Source organism: Cryptomeria japonica, chromosome 2 (assembly GCF_030272615.1).
Source record: "Cryptomeria japonica chromosome 2, Sugi_1.0, whole genome shotgun sequence".
Taxonomy (NCBI): Eukaryota; Viridiplantae; Streptophyta; class Pinopsida; order Cupressales; family Cupressaceae; genus Cryptomeria; species Cryptomeria japonica.
In genome coordinates this window covers 264,508,814-264,514,813 of record NC_081406.1, presented here as the reverse complement: position 1 = coordinate 264,514,813, position 6,000 = coordinate 264,508,814, and positions in this window count along the sequence as shown.

Below are 6,000 nucleotides of genomic sequence, written 5' to 3'. Positions count from 1 at the left end.
TAGAAACTCGACTGCAAGTAAAGACAATTGACTTGCAACTAGAATAATAAGTTCCTACTTGCAATGATAGCAAGATTTCCTATTTGCAATGACAGCAAAAAGTTCGTATTTGCAATGACAACGGAAAGTTCCTACTTGCAATGAGGAACTCAAAACCCGATTGCAAGTGAATGAATACATCACATAAAAATGGGTTAACTTATAATCAGGTTCTAGAAACTCGACTGCAAGTAAAGACAATTGACTTGCAACTAGAATAATAAGTTCCTACTTGCAATGATAGCAAAATTTCCTATTTGCAATGACAGCAAAAAGTTCGTATTTGCAATGACAACGGAAAGTTCCTACTTGCAATGAGGAACTCAAAACCCAAAATTGCACAAAAAGCTAAAATAATGAAAGCAAAAACCAACTAAAACTTGGACAACGATGACAAACACACCTACTGATGATTGGACACAAACAAATACAAGTTTTGAGCCTCGTAAAATGTGCCTAAGAGAAAAGAGTTGCGAATTTTGAGTAAAAATTTGTAGGGATTGTCTATTTTTTAAAATTCAAACATTGAGACAACATAGGACACGCAAGTCTCATAAAGATGAGATTTCTTCTAGGATGATATTAAGACACATGTGGTTGAATGTGATGAGTGTCAAAGGATAAAAGGAGAAGCACTCAAAGCCTTGAGATTGTTGCCACCACTTCCTATTCCCAATCAAGCTTGGACTAATATTTCTATGAATTTCATTATAGGCTTTCCATTCTCAAGGGGTAAAAATAGTATCTTGGTGGTAGTGGATTGCTTAACCAAATATGCTCATTTTTGTGCATTACCTCACCCATACACTATTGTTGATGTTACTCAACACTTCTTGGTTTCATTCTACAAACTCCATGGGTACCTCGCTCTGATTAGTGATTGTGATGTTTTCTTCATTAGTGAAGTTTGGCAAGATTTGTTTAAAGTATATGGAAATGCATTGAACACAAGTTCAACCTATCATCCTCAAAGTGGTGGTAAAAAAATGAATTGTCAACAAGAGCCTTGAGACTTATTTGTGTTGTTTTGTTTTCGAGCAACAAAGTTAGTGCTTCAAAAATGATCCCCTATGGCCATTTCTATGCCACGATTCCACCCTCCCTATGTACTTATATTAGTGATTCTTCTAAGGTGTAACAGTTAAAATTTTGGCCAAGCGATAAAATATCTCAACTACTTAAAGGCTAACCTAGCACTAGCTTAAATCCACAAGAAACATGATGTAGATCAACACGGGACATATCATGCTTTTGATATTGGTAACTGGGTTTTTTATGTCTACAAGCCTATAGGAAACTTAATTTATGAGACAAGAATGGTCATAAGTTAACTCCAAAATTTTATGGTCCTTATCAAGTGATCCAAGACATAAGTGAAGTGGCATACAAGTTGCACTTCCACCTTCTCCAATCCACCTAGTTTTTGTTAGTTATTGGACTTGCTACTCATTGACAAAACACATTAGTTGGATGAGAATTGATATTTTCAAAACTCAAGAACATTTTTAACAAATACATACAATACCTTTGTAATCACTCTATTGAGTTCCTAGCCTAGTAGAGGGGCTCGCAACTTGAAGATGTCACATTGGAGCTTCTGAGCATTCTCTCTAAGCTTTTGCATCCCAAGCTTTGTAGACAATGCATTTTGAACAAGATTGCAATGTTATGTACCCCATTCTATTTTACATTAGCTGGTATTAGTTGGTTGCATATCCTTTAAAAATTGCTCTTAGATAGATTTAATAAAAGGATGCATATGCTTTGTAAGTAATCACACTAGTTAGAATTAAGTATTTATTAGATATGCATGAGATGGTAGTGGTTGCTTTAAAAAATACTATAGATTTGCAATCTCTCAATTAGAAGGCATCTTGGAATATTTGTAACTGTAGTGTATGCTCTATTAGAGGTTTTTCCCACTTTAAGTTTAAAAACATTTTATTTCTTATTTTTGCAATATTTCCATGTTCAACATATTTTGTCTTGCAAATTCATTACAACATATAGAAAGGATTAGAGGCATTCCTATAATCTCAATAAACCCTCTCATCAACAAAAGCCCTTTCTTTCAATGACAACCAAGCAACTTTATCTAACCTCACACCAAACACAAAATCCAAGAAAGCCTTCAAAAAGACAAGGGTATAAATCTTCACATGTTAATGCCCATCAATCTCAACAAAACCTTAATGCTACTTAGGAAAATTAACAACTTTTTCAAATCATGCTTCTAAATTAGGTGCTCACCCCCTCCACCCACCCACACACACACACACACACACAACATAGTATATTCAACATTATTAAAATATTATAATAGAATATTACTATGATTAAGTGAAGTAAATAATGATCTGAAAAGTAACTTACCATTTGCTTCAACTTTTCAAAGCGACAATTGATTACTAGTTGATGCTCTGCAAAAAGGGCAAGTGTTAGATCAAAACCTGTGGTAGTATAACACACAAACAACAAGAAACAAGTATTAAGGTTAGTGTTATTCAACCAAAGATCAACCTAAGCAGGCATATCAAAAGAGACACCAAGAACAAAGTAAAACATTTAACTATGAATGTAAATGCAAGAAGACATCTCCAAATGCCTTCTACCATACTCTTGGCTCCTTCTCCTTTGTTCCTCTCCTCTCCAAGTTTCAAACTAGTGTAGCTCTCAGCAGCTTTTTGCACTATGGATGCTTATGGAGGTTTGAGATTGAAGTATTTGCTCTAAATGTGAATAAAAAGCTAATACTATGTTATTGATACTAAAATGATTTATTTTAACCAAAAGGACAAGATATTAGTATTTTATGCTAAATGCTCTCTTGAATTCACTATAGCTTAAATGCATACAAGTTTTCAGGATCTGGATTATGAAGAAATGGGCTTTATTTATAAGAAAAATGGAGCAATGGATGGTTGAGATTGAGTAATCTCAACAAGGGTCAGGATTGAATGATTTGAGATCCATGTGAGGGTTTTCAACCCAATCTCAGGATGACAAGTGTCAATGTGAGATAGGTTGAGAGGAGAGGGAATAAGCATTAAATGTTTGGCATGACCTTGGGAGTTAAGGTCAAGGTTAGTTGAATGGATAAATTCTTTATTCAAAGAATAAAGCTTTTATCCAATGGATAAACTTTTGTGCAAAGGTAAAAGGGATAACCATGGTCAAAGCAATAAATGTTTGACGAGACACATGAGTGCAAGTTGAAATAACCATAAATAGTTATGTAACAGCCATAAATGGTCATGTAAGAGCCATTAGTGGTCTTGGAAGACTTTGGAGGTTAAATTGTTCGACACACAAAGCATTAAATGTTTTTCAAAGACCTTTGAAGTCTTTGAGAAGTGACTTAAAGTTGCTTAGGAATGTGACAATAATTAGGGGATGGATTAGGCTAATTAGGAAGGGTTTAGAAGAATCTAGAAGGGGGTTTAGGAATGCAAGTGGATTTGATGGGTGAAGGAAAATAGGATTTTTAATTAAAATAAATTAATTTATTTCAATAAATGTGTGCAAGTTGCATTTGTAGGAAAATGCAAGTGGGGGGGGGATAAATGATTTAAATAAATGTTTGATTTAATTTATTTAAAAGAGGAATAGGAGATTTAAATGAAATAAATATGATTTATTTATTTAATTGATTTGAATTTGGTTTAATGAATTAATTAAAATAAATTGAATAATTTATTTAATTAATAGGAGAATGTTTGGAGATGAATTAATTAAATATTAATTTAATTAACTGATGGCTAGTGGATTTTTAATTAAATAAATAGCAAATATTCATTTAATTAGAATGGACAGATTTATGTGACTGCACTAGTATTAGTGATAAATATCTAATTCTCTTCAATAGTCGCACTACAATTAGAAAGGTAAAAATACTAGTATGAATGATAATATTGTGATAGTTTGGGGGGATTCAATCTAAGGATAAATATAATTCTTTAAAGTATTACATTGTGAGAAGTTATGAAGATCAATGCAAAAGTGGCATCAATTGCACCCTTGTTGATAACAATATGGTATGTTCATTTTTGCAAAATTCAACATGTGACATTGCAAGAGACAAATCCTTGATGGTTGTGGAGTTTGGGGAGGTAGCATATCAAACTGTGGATGGAGACAAAGAGAATATAAAAACACCTAATCACAAGCAATCTCAAAGTTAAAACATCAATACCAAATGAAATCCTTTTAGCGGAAGCAAATACTGTTCCATTGGAGGCATCAATGATAACTTGGTTAATAAGTTATCTAAAGAAGGTTGAAAACATGGATAACCAACAGTGGCCCAAAATTGCAATGGCAGAGAGTCTTTAATCGTAGGAAGAAAACTTGGATGAAACAAAACAAAAAGTAGTTGAACAAATTGAACATCAAGCTACACAAATGTCCTAATACCAATGAGGAAATTAAAAAGTTTGTCATAGAAAAGTTTCAGACTACCATGTGGACTAACCACATTGGACGTAAAAAGGCGTATTACATCAAAGAGTTTAACCCAACTTGGAACACAGAGAGAAAGCATATTTAGGAGCACTTATTAAAGGGAAAACAAGTTTGTTAGTGGCACAATTGAGGTCTGGTTCCCAATATCTTAGGTGTGAAATGGGTAGGTGGAAAAAGCCCAAAGAGGTATGGGAAGAGAGAACTTGCTTGTTCTACAAGATGAGTGGCACTTTCTTATTGAGTGCACATCGTATGATGATATCCGTTCTCAGTACGAGATTTTTAAGGTTGAAAACATGCACTGTTTATTTGATGAGGATAAGATCAACCAAACTGCTAGCTTTCTAGTCAAGATACATAGCAAGAGATCATACATTGAAAGGAATATGTAGATAGTTTAAGGCTATGAGTCCTTGGTCCCATAGACTGATCAGTCTTGTGGATGTTAGTAAAATCATTCATTCATTCATTGAATGTTAGTATGATTTGCATACATACATTCGAGTACAAATGGAGCTTCGACAATGCCAAGGAAACAAATTATTCCTATACATGTGTGATTGAGATCAAAATATTTAAGAACGTGGTAAAAAAAGAAATTACTCAAAGAACATCTCATGACTTGAATAGGATAAGGATAGCAAGTCGAGTGTTACATGACAAAGCATGTAAAGGTTGTAACATATAAATCTTCTCCATAATAGAAGCTGCCATAGAGTTCAAGTGGGAAACCTTCATAATTGACATTCCAAAGGGGAGCACGCCATTTTTTCAAACATGTCGGCACAAGAAAAGGCATTTTATTTCATTGTAGACAATGTTGATTTGAAGTTGATCAACATAATCATACCACAACTATTCTTGAGTTCAAGATATCATCCACTTGTGTTTTTAGATGGAAAGTACAAACAAGTTTTGGCTACCCATGAATATTTATTGACAAGCTGACTGAATAATAAGTAATTGATTGTTGGTGGTTATATGCCCAAATGACAACATATGGTCTTCTAACTTGTTGATACACAAGTAGCTCAATTAGATTGGTGTCTAATTCATTAAAACATATCTTGTTGAGTCTTTATAATTACCTAGTTATTTTATGTGCACTTTTAGTACCATGCCTACCCGCATATGCTTATATATTGATCAAATTGCATAAGTTACATGAAGAATTGTCTTGAACATCTAATATGGAAAATAAACATTTCCAACACATGAATGGATAGACATATTTATACTCACAAGCCCCAATAAGAGAGAACACCAGAAAGTGGGGTTTTCTCCAATCATTATCAACAAGAAATGTTGGGTAACAAGCTCATAAAGTAATGGCTTAAGAAATTGAGCCATATTCTCTACAAATTGACGAGAACAATTGATTTTTCATGAAGAATTGTCTTGAACATGTAATATGGAAAATAAACATTTCAACACATATGGATCAACATTTATTCTCGTGAGCTCCAATAAGAGAGAACACCAGCAAGAAATTGAGCCATA